This window comes from Typopeltis vanoorti, chromosome 2 (assembly GCF_054136105.1).
Source record: "Typopeltis vanoorti isolate ZY-2024b chromosome 2, IOZ_Tvanoo_1.0, whole genome shotgun sequence".
Classification (NCBI taxonomy): domain Eukaryota; kingdom Metazoa; phylum Arthropoda; class Arachnida; order Uropygi; family Thelyphonidae; genus Typopeltis; species Typopeltis vanoorti.
Window position 1 is genome coordinate 30,131,229 of NC_143550.1, and position 14,224 is coordinate 30,145,452.

Below are 14,224 nucleotides of genomic sequence, written 5' to 3' on the forward strand. Positions count from 1 at the left end.
ATATCACCTTTGTAATCAGGGCTTGAAACATTTTATGCTGGCTCACCAGTTAGGCAAATCTCTCAAAAAAAAAAAAAAAAAAAAATCAGATGTCAATCTGCATGCATTCTACTATGGCTGACATTATCACAATTGCATGTTTAATCTTGGATCTGGTTTATTTTTAAACTTATTAATACTATGGCTAATTTTTAACCTGTGTTGAAGCAGATATATTAACTACTTATCTTAGTGTTTATCATTCTATGAAGAAAAAAATTATGCATTTTATAGGTGATACGTGACCATTCATTTTTTTTTTTTTTTATTAATGATACTATTTTTCACTTCTGGCCCGTATGATATTTCAAAAGGGCCATGGAAGAAAATCAAATAATTTCTTATCTGAGAAACAAATGTTGAAAACATTAAAATATTCGATATCATAGAAACTTAATTTAAAATAAAAAAGTAAAATAAAAAGCTTGGGCTCCACATAACTGCATTTCTGAGTTCTCATTGGCTCAGAAATATCACCAGATCGATAGGGCCATTGATATGGTTGCAACTCAGAAAACAATCAAAAAACATTTAGGTTAGAATCCATATAAATATGTTGGTAAAATGAATAATTCTTTCGTAGCTTTTTTTCAAGTTTTGATATGCACTGTTAATAGTCACATTATGTACATTTTGTTATTGGGTAAGAAATAAGCTAATTACTACTGTCTGATGCATATCTATTTTAGGTTATGTCTCGATTAATTGGTCACCTTGCAGTGTGACCGAGTGTTCTCTGAAGATAAAATTAAGCATGTGTATTTTATCTCTCATTGGTTGATGAATAGTGACAGTCATTGACCGATTATGCTGTTATTAGGCTAAGTTTAAGTCCTTATTTTCTTTTGTTTGTTTGAATACTAGTTCTTTATTTAAATAATGAAGATCATTTGTTTACACTGCTGTAACAATGGTGCTGTATGACCTTTGCAGCCCACTAAACCAGAAACCAACCAACCCATGATATTCTGCAGGGAATGCTCATTATAAAACCATAGTGTGCTTCACAATCTATGTGCAAGATATTAGATAGTGTTAGGTGTTGTTGGACCAGGTGCCAAGAGTGGATGCTTGTTTTCTTCCCCCAGCCTAGTGATCAGTGGTGTACGGTGGGGTATTTCGGCAGATATGCTGTGGTAGGGCATCATGATTTAAAATTTTAAATTTATATTAAAAATTTACTTTAGTAAAAAAAAAACATTCCACTTATAAATCACTTCATTCATTTCCAAAATGTAAATGCTATGCAAATTTGAAAGAGGCAGACTTTTTTTTTTTTTTATTGTCTTTAACAATTTTTCACTTGACCTCATATTCTCAGTTTAAAAACAGTGTATGTAAACTATCTTTAACGCTGTTTTGAGTTGTCGAGAAGGATAAAAATAGATGTCAGTTTAAATGAATAATTATAACTGCTATATAATTATTTTTATATGGGTTTTCTGTGTACAGCACACACTAGGAATATATGCTCCTGCTTGTGATAGTCATCAAGATTCCCATTCTTTACTAGTGAAAAAAGGGGATGTAGGTGGGAGAGATCTTAATAATTAATTTCCAGCTATCATTAGATTGTGTTAGTATAAAATCATATTAGCATAGTATTTTTTGTTACAAAGGGTGGTAACCAGGAATTAACAATTAATTTAGTCTCTGATGAAAAGTTTAGAGTTATCAGGAGTCACCATGTCAGTGATTTTTGGTCTGTGAAAAAAAAAAAAAAAAATCAAAATTCATACTAAAATGTGCATATATATTTACATATGAATCAATTAAAAGATTCCTCATATTTTTCATTATAGCTATAAGGCACAGTTTGGAAGAAAATTAAGCATGCTCAGCGTTTTTTTTTTTTTTTTTTAAGTTTGATTCTCAGAATTTTCTTTGGGACAGTAACATAACACTTATAGTAAACATAATTTTTTCCCCTTTTTTTTTACTTGGAAAGTAAAAATCGTGTTTACCATTTCTCAGTATTGCTATTTCCATGTTTTGAAGCTGCACCAGAGTTTCTTGAATTTATTTTCATGTTTTCTCTTGTATCTTTCTGATATATCAAATTTGCAAATGCATCAGTGAACACTAGACCCAGAAGTGATATTAAGGTTGAAGTAATGAAGAAGTCATATTTTCATTTACAAGTAGCCAAAAGGTGTCACACCTTATTATTAAAATACTCTGGATTAGAGATAATTGGTAGAATTATGTTGAATTTTTTCTTGACAATTATTCAAACATGTAGGAGGATAAAATGAAGCTACTTGACAAAGATTATATAAAAAAAGTGTAATAGTCTTATAATTGGTAGAAGTTTTTCCACTTGATTATACTATAAATTAAAGATACTAAGAAATTATATACTTGGTTTAATCCTTTATCCAAGTGTAAGCAAACAAAGTTTGCACCTGAAGTATTTTCAGGAGTGGGGCGACTCGTATATAGAAGCAAAAACATGACTTCTGCGTTACATCAACCTTAGTATTACCTCTGAGTCTATCTCCCACTAATGAGCTTTCAGTCAAGGTCAAAACTGGTCTGGGTAGTGACCCCTATCATAATGCATAGCATTATACATGTCTGCAAGGATATGTGCTTTGCATTATGGAATACCAAGGCAAGTGATATGACGTCATTATCTTCTATATGAGTTGCCCCAGTCCTGAAAATACTTCAGGTGCAAACTTTGTTTGCTTACACTTGGACAAAGGATTAAACCAAGTACAGTCATACCCCGCCTTACATGAATCCGGAGTTACGTGGTTTCTTATATGTACGTATTCCCGTTCCGCTTCATGCCTCACCACTAGTCGTATCTTTCAGGTGCTGGCCGCATTCACCAGTGTCGCACATGCTGTGAACAAGCACTGACGTGTTTCGCGCAGTCTCCATTCATACACGATTTTTATAATCTACAAACCTTGCGATTGTTTAATGTTATGTTCTTGATAAAAATTTTATCACATAAAAAATAATAATGTCATCCAAAAGAAGCAAGTCCGATTCTTCTACAGCTAGCAAGAAAAGAAAAACATTGACTTTGGAAACAAAACTCAACATTATTAAGGATTTTGAAGGCGGAATGAAAATTTGTGAGCTAGCAAAGAAGTTCGATCTACAGGAATCCACAGTAAGAACAATCATAAAAGAAAGGTTTACAGATTTTGGAGGACATAGATTCTAACGAGGAACGAATTGTAGCCACAAGGCAAGGAATAAAAAAATCATTAGCTTGCTATGAAGAAATTTTGTATGACAAGTAAAAGACATTATACCATCAGACAAATCTATTAGATTTTATGAAAACATCGACATCGAAATAACTTTCTTTTTTTTTATGTACGAAAAACTACAATTATGATTATATTTCTTAAAAAAATAGGTGTTTTTGTAAACCTTTGGTCCCAATTGTATGTTTGTATATATAAATTACGTGCAAAATTATACCGCGAGTTACGCGAATTCGACTTGCATGCTTTTTGTTGGTCCCACCTACCGCGTAACTTCGGGATTTTACTGTATATAATTTCTTGGAATATTTAATTTATAGCATAACCAAGTGGAAGAACTTCCAACAAAATGTTCAAGATTATGTGTCCAAAACACCACCTCTGACTGCACCTTTGGGTGCAGTCAGAGGTGGTGTTTTGGGCAGAGATGTCTTCGAAATGTTTGGCTGTTTTTTGCAGCCAGATTTATTTAAATTAGGAGTAATAGTCTATCATTTTAATCATCTATTTTTTCTCAAGCATATGGCCTACTAAGTCTATTTCCACATTGAATCATAAATATGTAGTTTTGGTGCTCTTTTGGTTTAGCTGTGGATCTGCTCAGTTGACAGTATTCTGCATATTCTTGGTACTGATAATGGATGAATTTCTTCTTTATAAGGAGAGTGAATAAGGAAGGATGGCCACTTTAAGTATTGGTACTTCTATTTTTCATGCATTACCTTGGTGAATGTTGGTTTCTTATTAGGGGGTATATGATGTCAATGATGCAAATGTGTAATTCTGTGTGAAGTCTATTAGCATGTGCAGGTTTTTTCTAGTTAGCATAAGAAAGAAAACTTTTTTCAAGTTATTTACCATGTCAGCACTGATAACGGAAATTCTCCTTTCAGTTGTATACTTGGAGACTGGCATCCATTCAATCAGTATGAGTAGTTTTTTATTATATGAGTCTAAAACTGAAATTATTTTGCAGTATTCTTCTTGACAAATTCTCCTTCTGTGTACGGATGTTTTGCCTGTTCAATATTAAACACTAAAATAAAACCAGTCTTGGTAGTAACATCAGCCTCTTTAATAAACATGGACATAAATTTACTCTGACCATGGAGTTATTCTTTCAAAGTTAAAAGTTTAGTTCTTCTCAGATCAGAGCCAAGAGGAAATTCCTTACTAAAATTACTGTGATGCATGTCATAATGATACTTAAGATTGCTGGCTTTGAATTGTTATTTGGCATATGGCACACATTGGTTTACTTTGTCATTTCACAAAAAGAAACTCGTCTTCCCACTCTGGCCTAAAACTTCCGTGTTTCTCTTCATATTTATGTTTTTTATGCAACATTTCTGAGCACTTAAAAAAGAGTTAAATGATAACAAACATTGTCTACGGACTCATTCGACAATACATTGAACGATACTGATGGATGAGCACCGGAAGTGTAACTAAAATTATACTTCCATCTTAAATTTTACTTTTAGCTCTTGCACTGCAAATGTATGACAAGGAAAGAAGCCAGTTGCTAGTTTGTCTAACATAGCCATTTTCTAATCAATGATTTGTGGATTCAAATCCCGGTTCCATGAAAATTCATTGAAAAAACAGTTCACCAAAAATTTTAACCAAAATTTCATTAAATTGATCCAGCCAAAGCGGAATTGCTAATATCATTTCAAAACTTTTTTTTTGAAAATGTTATGATAAAGTGATCCATTTAGAACAAAAACTGAACCATGCAGACAGCTTCTTGTGCTGACAACTTCTACTAATTCTGCTAAGTCAGAGAGTTATTGTAATACATAATTTGGAGATGTTATTTCTTTGTTGCCCTGAATATAGCTGAACTGGAACGGTTCGACATTTTCTTGTAAATATTTTTCAAACAGCGAATCTTATTCAGATTCACTATTTGAATCTTTTATTCATTCCATAATAATTGCAATATTGAAGTCACATATTACTTTACTACTATTGTTGTTGTTATTATTGTTACAATAATAATAATGGAGCCTGTGTAGGCTGGAATTTCCTCCCAGAAACAGGCAAATCAGTCCCATAAACAGACATGAAACAGTTATTGGACAAGAAAGACAAAAAGAAACCATATTGTTCTATAATTATTCCCTATTAATTAGAAATATATACACGTTAGCACAAGAATAATGTTTAATTTGCCAAATATTTCGGTCTGAATATTACAGACCATCTTCAGTGGCTACATAGGAATAGTTTTTTTAAAAGAAAACAAAGTGGAATACAAACAATTGATCATTCATACATAGAACGAGCTGCGTGATGTCATATCGCTAAGTATTAGAAGAGTAAACATTTTTAAAACATAATTAAAGATATTAATTCAAAAATTCATAATGATCTTAAATAACATTAGGCTGATTTAAAAAAAAAAAAAAAAATGTGTTATCCTGATTCCCAAATTTTTGATATATAGATATACAGTCATTACGATTCAAGTTAGGACGTTGAAGTAAAGCCTCTACACTTTCTTTAAATAAACGTTCAAATTTGTAGTGACATCTGTGTAGGAGGAGAGGAGAGTCTTGGACCAAAGGATGTTGTGGTTTGTTTCTAATCCAGATTTCTCAGGTTTGTTTGTTGAATTGATGACTGATGCTCTTGAATTCTTTTTTCTATGGAATGCCCAGTTTGTCCAAAGTAAGAAAGATTACAATTACAAGGAACTTGATACACACCAGGTAGAGACAAGGTTGAGCGTTTATCTTTAGATGAAGGAAAATGGTTGGATAATTTGTTAATAGGTGTATAAGTGGCTGTTAGATCATATTTCTTTAAAATTCTCAAAATTGGTTCTGAAATTCCGGGAATGTAAGGAATTGGAACTCGACGTATTGAATCTTGGTTGTTCTGTGTTGGTTTGTAAGAATCGAAAAGATGTTGTGTACTCTTTTCGGAGAAGCCATTTAGTTTCATGTGTTGTTTGATAGTTGAAAGTTCCTTCTGTAATAAATGAGAAGTTGAATAGTTAGTTTTGGCTCGTCGGAGTAAACATTTTGTGACTCCTGTTTTTTGACGAGGGTGATGAGCAGATTCTTTGAGAATATAACGACCCGTAAAAGTTGGTTTTCTGTAAACTGTTGTAAGAATACCAGAAGGTGAACGGATGAGAAGGATGTCTAAAAAGGATAAGTTGTCATCTTTTTCAATTTCCATGGTATATACTTTATACAAGGATGTAAGGAATCGATACTGCTTAAAAAGGAAGGTAAGGAGTCTGTCATGAGGCCATACAGCAAAGGTGTCGTCTATATATCTAACCCAAAAGGATGGTTGAGGGAATATAGATGAGAACAGGACTTCTTCTAGATGTTCAAAATAAAAGTTTGCAAGAGCAGGAGAGAGTGGACTTCCCATAGCTGTTCCTTCCACTTGGTTATAAAATTTAATTTGACATAAGAAATATCCAGAGTGCATTACGAAATCAAATAGTTTTATAATATCTTGTGGGAAGATGTCAGCTAGTAATTCCACAGTCTCTTTGAGAGACTTTGGAATTACTAGCTGACATTTGTATATAAAGATTCTATATGAAAGGCAACCATAAGATCTGTAGGTTGTAAAGAGAAGTTTTTTTAATTTATTTAAGAAATCAGAAGAGTTTTTCAAAAAAGAACGTGAGTTGCCAATGTGTGACTTCAATAATTTAGATATTTGGCTATGCGATAGGTAGGAGAATCAATACAATCCGCTATAGAGCAAAGAGGAATATCTGTCTTATGTATTTTTGGTAGACCATAAAACCTGGGAGGCCTTGCAAAATGAGTTTGTCTTTCAATAGTGTCTATATTTAAACTTATGACCTCATCTAGAAGGGAATTTAATTTCTTCAGTTGTCTGTTGGTTGGATCGTAATTGAGTTCCTGGTATGTTGAGTGATCTCGAAGTAAAAGGGAAAGTTTTCTTTTATAAGTTGAAGAGTTCATAATTACTGTCGCTTTTCCCTTGTCAGCTTTGGTAATGATAGGGTGACTGTTGTTTCTTAAGGAATGTATAACTTTCTTTTCAGAAGAAGATATGTTCGAAGGAGGAAGCAACTTCTAGACGGAGAGCATTAGCTTTTTCACTTGACAGATGAATGAGGTTCCGTTCGATGTTAACTAGAAAATCTAGATATGGAATCTTTTTAGGGACAATAGAGAAATCATGTCCTTTTGAGAGGATGAGTGTTTCAGTATCGGTTAAAGGCCGACCAGATATGTTGATTATCCAATTATCTGGAATGGCTTGATTTGTTTAGAAACAAGAATCATCAGATATTGATGATTCTTGTTGATTCAGAATCAGATATTGATTCTGTTTTTTATAAGAACGTTGTAAAGAGCGTTTAGCTACATCCAGAACTATGCTTGAAAGATGTGGTTCTAAGTTTGTGGAAATAGATACGGCGATCAGAAATTAGCTGAATGTTAATAGCCAGATCATGTTTAGCTGCTTTGAGTTGATTATGGATTAAAGATAAACTGGTGTTCCTGTAAATATCAGGAGATTTAATGGTTTCTTTAATCTTAGCAAAATTTGGAATTATCTTGTTGTCGCGGCATTTTTCTAAAAAGATGATCCTTGCTCGTAACTTACCTTGAGTTACTGATAGTTTGCCTAATTTACCGTGTATGGCCTCACGACAGACTCCTTACCTTCCTTTTTAAGCAGTATCAATTCCTTACATCCTCGTATAAAGTTTACCATGGAAATTGAAAAAGATGACAAGTTATCCTTTTTAGACATCCTCATCCGTTCACCTTCTGGTATTCTTACAACAACAGTTTACAGAAAACCAACTTTTACGGGTCGTTATATTCTCAAAGAATCTGCTCATCACCCTCGTCAAAAAACAGGAGTCACAAAATGTTTACTATGACGAGCCAAAACTAACTGTTCAACTTCTCATTTATTACAGAAGGAACTTTCGACTATCAAACATTACATGAAACTAAATGGCTTCTCCGAAAAGAGTACACAACATCTTTTCGGTTTTTACAAACCAACACAGAACAACCAAGATTCAATACATTGAGTTCCAATTCCTTACATTTCCAGGATTTCAGAACCAATTTCGAGAATTTTAAAGAAATATGATCTAACAGCCACTTACACCTATTAACAAATTATCCAACCATTTTCCTTCATCTAAAGATAAATGCTCAACCTTGTCTCTACCTGGTGTGTATCAAGTTCCTTGTAATTGTAATCTTTCTTATTTGGACAAACTGGACGTTCCATAGAAAAATAATTCAAGAGCATCAGTCATCAATTCAACATGAGAAATCTGGATTAGAAACAAACCACAACATCATTTGGTCTAAGACTCTCCTCCTACACAGATCTCACTACAAATTTGAACGTTTATTTAAAGAAAGTGTAGAGGTCTTACTTCAACGTCCTAACTTGAATCATAATGACTGTATATCTATATCAAAAATTTGGGAAAATTTAATCAGGATAACACATTACATTTTTTTTTTTTTTAAATCAGTCTAATGTTATTTAAGATCATTATATGAATTTTTGAATTAATATCTTTAATTATGTTTTAAAAATGTTTACTCTTCTAATACTTAGCGATATGACATCACACAGCTCGTTCTATGTATGAATGATCAATTGTTTGTATTCCACTTTGTTTTTTTTTTTTAAAAACTATTCCTATGTAGCCACTGAAGATGGTCTGTAAATATTCAGACCGAAATATTTGACCAATTAAACATTATTCTTGTGCTAACATGTATATATTTCTAATTATTATGTCACAAGTATCGTTAAAAAATCAAATTCCCTATTAAAGTAGCATTGCTTTCTCACTCTGCATGGTGATTCATCAAAAATGAAATGAAAATTTGATGAACGACAGTTCATCAAAAATGAATTCCATGAATTATCATTCGATGAATTGTTCATTCGATTAATTGCCTTTTCAATGAATTCTCCAGATATCTCAAATCCCATAGGTATAGATGTTTGTGAATGTCTTTCTTTGAATTTTATAGTCCAGTGTGGGACAACTCTTGTTTATAGGTAGCCTGAAATATATTGGTCTTTTGAGCATTGTTTCCAGATTATTTAACCCTTAATCCATCCATTGTACTCAAACATTAATTATATTAACATACAATAGGTTTGCAACCTTTCATAGTGAATCTTATAATAGCAAAATTTTATTAGTTACTTTATTCACTAGAGAAAATTATACCAAATGGTTTTGCAACATTTATATTCTGGTGGCTTCTTCAAGATTATAATAGAAGAAATTAAGATCTTAGAGATTTATATGGTTGTCTCTGCATCTTTTCAAGAATAATCAATGACTATTTTTTTGAAAAAAGATATATATATATATATATATATATATATATATATAGAAATCAAATATATCAAAAAGCTTCCTTGGGTCTACTTCAGGATCATATTGTTGCCAGTAGGGTTAATGCTGAATTATGGAACTGTGTTGTTAACAGTATAATTTACCATTCTTTCAACTGCACTATTCTCTTTTGCCAGCTAACAAAAAAAAAATTACTTCTAAAGAAGAAATGTCTCTTCCACTGAAAAAGTTGTAATTAATGTCAGATTGTTCTCTAAGTTTCAATTTTTTTTTTTTAAATGGCTTCAACTTTGCAATCACTCCTAGTTTTATTCAGAAATTGATATTGCGTAGTATGGAAAAAGCCATTCATTAACTTCTGCTGCTCTTCTTCACTACCTAAGATCAGCATTACCAGTTTGGAGAAAAAGGCTGTTTATGCTTTAAGAAGAAACCAAAATATCATTATCCTTAATGCTGGCAAGAGAGATGCAACAATTGTTATAAACATCACTGCTTATAATTCAAAAATAACTTATGCTTTCATAACTTCTCCACCCACCTACTTACTTCTTGACCATAATCCTACCTGGACTACAAATGAATTACTCTGCAACCTGGTCACCTCACTTGAAAGAGAAACTTAGTCTTTTCACCCCAAACTCCAAGATTATATGATTTTCCTAAGATCCATAAACATGGCATTCCTTTAAGACCAATTGTTGATGGTGTCTTTCAAATTAAGTGGATATTGAATCCAACATTATTTCAAAGCCGAATAGAGAAACTACAAGAGTTTATTCTACTCTTTAAACTACAAGAGAAACTACAAATGTTACTACAAGTAACATCATACATGTCCGCTAGGCGTTGTGTTTTACATTATGGGAAATACTAAGGATAGTGATCGGAGCTTACTTCACCTTTACTACGAGTTGCCCCTGTTATGAAAGGTTTGCTTACGCTTGGATCTGCCGAAACTTTTATAGTTTCTCTATTCGGCACGAAGCTCTTATAGTTTCTCTACTCGGCTTTGAAATAATGTTGGATTCAATATCCACTTAATTTGAATAATTGCGCATCGCCGAAGTGAAGCCTTTTGGCTCTCTTATTTCAGTAGTTGATGGTGTCTGCTTGCTGAGTTATTTATTAACCATACATCTTGCTGGACAATTGCAAGATCACATTAGGAACTCTAACTCACATCAAGAATTCTGTCCATTTGATTTAGAAATTGTCAAATTATATCTTGCCATGAGACATCCTTGCTAGTCTGGATATAGTTTTTCTTCTCACCAGATGTCACTAGACTAACATTTCCTCCAATCTAGCCTCTTTGGATGGAACAGAAGTCTTTATAGACAATTGTTTGTATTAGCAGTGGACAGTCTCTCCTCTATCACTTCTGCTGATCTCTCTCTATGGAAAATTTTGACAACTTTTTCTAGCTCAAACTACATCAAAAAATCAAGAAACATTTCTTCTAAATAGGGCATATTGGCTTTTCTTCCTGAAGAAACCACCAGAATATATGGGTATTGCAAAGCTAGTCAGTATAATTTTCTCTGGTGTAAAATAATGACTAATAAAATCTAACTGTAACAAGTAAATAAGCCACATTCTTGTTTTCTTCATTTTGTCTTTACCAGTTGATTAACTGGTAAAGACAAAATATCATGAACTAGAAGGGCTACATCATACAGTTGAATAAATTTAAGGGAGAAAAAAAGTCACTGTGAAAAAGCAAAGTGTGGATGACCTGCATACCTGTACCTTCTGCCACTTATCCAGCAGAGTTAAAATAATTTCTTACAGAACTATATATCCCACAAGTTACTATGATAATGTAGAGTTCCTATTCCTTATATTTCAGGCATGTCCAGTCTATCACCTTATACTAATATTTGTTCCTAAAAACATTTCTCATTTCCTGCTTATCATAAGGCTAAACTCTATCTTTAACATAAAACTTGATAAACATCAGGTAATATTGTCTGTCATATTTTCAGCAACAGATGCAAATCTTGGCTTGCACAGCATGGTGTGTGTGTCAAAACTGAATACAGAATCTTTTGGAAGAATCCCAAAATTCATAGCACTAGTTTTAAACATGATTGTTCTGTTCAAAGAAGCTGTTGTATCATCCTAATTTAAGTCAGAATGATGGCCTATCCATTTCTAATGTTTGGGAGACTTGTAAATGCATTTATTTTTTTTTATAGGTATTCCATTATCACCACCCTTATTGTAGATAGCACTTGCCATTTATTGTTTAACTGAATTGTGGTAATTCTGCCTTGTTTGTTTGTTTGTTTATTTTTTTAAAAAATATTCTGATAATGGGTAGGCAGAAAATTCAATGCATGACAAATCATCAAAGGCAGTTTACTAACTTAACAATTCATCAATCAATAGTTAACTGAAAAAACAATATCACTCAACAATTCACTGAAAGACAAGTCATCAGATGAAGAGTTCACCAAAAAATTAATTATAAGACATCCTTATGAAAACAGGATTGATCTGAGAGCTAAAGTGAGAAGTACTGTAAAAAAAGTATTTTACTAAATAAAAACAACAGTCTTTATAATTATTTTTGATGTTTGTTTAGCAAAAATAACTAAAAAAAAAAAACAAAACTGCTGGTTTTGATATGTGTAATTTTTTGAAATAACTAATTTTTATTATTTTACTAACAGTGGTGGTATAAGTACATGCTCCCAAAGTGAAATAAGTTTTCCTCTTGTGAATAGTGTTGAATAACCAGCTATTCCCCCCCCCCTCCCCCCCCAAAAGGAACATGGTATGTTTTCCAGTTTTATATCACATCAGAATATTAGCATTTTGCTAAATTAACCCATTTCCTGCCAAATTTTTTTTTTTTAATTATTTTCTTGAATGAAGTAATGTTTTCTGCATGTAAACAAACATGGGATATCTAATTTTATAATATAGAAAGTAAAAATATGATTTTTATTTATTTAAAAAAAAAATCCTCATTTGGGGATCACGGTCATGTAAATAATTATATCATTATTTTATAAATGCCATTGAACAACACAGTCTACGTGTAACCTGACATCACACTTTACACATTGTTTCCTAACATTTTCTTTGTTTTCCATCTAATGTTCTCTCTAAATAATGCCCTACAGGATTTTTTTCTCACGTTTTATGGTACACGCTTCTGTAAATTCACACTGTAGGATGGCCTTCCACTATTTTTGGGATCAGATTGAGAGTGTATATTCAAGTAGGACCTCACAACCATTCTTCTGAAATCCAATAGTGGCATTTTTCCGTTAGCACTGCAGTGTTACGTCGTTGGTTTTCTATAAATTTACTATTATTATCTTTCCTGTGCCAACTAAGAATAAATCTCTAAACTATCTCTCTGGGACCTGTTTCCCTTTTCAAGCTTTAACGATATTTGTTTGTTTTAGCTGTGCCAGTCAGAGCTTTAGGACAGAAAATTCTTGTCCAAAGAAACCTTCCCGGAGGTCAAGTGTTACCTAACCTTATTAAAAGAATTAAGTAGCTTAAAGTAATCTTAGCATACAGTCATGGCCTAAATACTCTTAACGTCCTTTATATTCCCCTTATGCATAGGTCCGTGGATTTATGAGTGGTAAAATCAGTCTCATGGTCAGACAAACTCAGGCTTACATAGAAAAACATATTTATTAAATGGCTAAAGAGATTACAATTAAGTTTAACATGTCAAAGGCAAATCATTACTAAATCACTAGTTAAGCAAATAAGAAATATTCAAACTGACAAGTATACTATTCACATTCCATGGGTGAATTAAGTTCACACATAGCACAAAATATAAGATCAATTTCTAAACTAAACTTTCTGTCATTTTAACCCCTTTACATTAAATTAGGAACTGCACAATCTTAAGTTCTCAGTCCAACACAGTCACTAAATCACTGAGCAAAAAGTTACTTTAAAGTTCTTTTTCTTCCTAGTCAGAATCTTGTTCCTTCTTTCCTCTAAAGTTAATTATTACATAGGTAAAAAGGTTTTGGTACTTTACCACCTTGACGTGAAGATGTCGTGGTTCTTTCGTGCGTCCTTTGTGAGGGGATATCTTTCTGCTATGGTAGATTGCTGCCACGTGAAAGTCGTGTGTTCGTTACAAAATGGCCACTTTTCTTTGCTGGACACTCACTCATCTCATGGGTTGCTGTCGCTAGCTCGACCTCCATCAAAAGGAATCATTTGTTGTCTCACATTGGCAAAAGCTTTACCGATGGCCCAGTTTGGAGAACTGCCGTCATCTCGCATGTATCCTTGTCCGACTTGTGTTAGTCAGCAACGGGAGAAGTTGTCAAGAGAACAAGGTCGGTCCAGGGCACACTCACTCAGGAGAGGAAGCATCAGGGAAGAGGAGGAACAACCCCTCCTCAAATGAATATCTTCCCAGATATATCAGGTACAGAGAACCCTCGGACCTATATCGCGGGGATGAGCAAGTTCAGAGGTGTCTAAGGGAAAAGGGAGAATTAAGTTTCAAAGAAACACTGCGTCCACCCCTATCAAGATACGTGTTATGGCCCAGACAAAATGGAAGAGTCATCCCCAGAGAAAAGAGGGAAAACTAAAAGGAAAATTT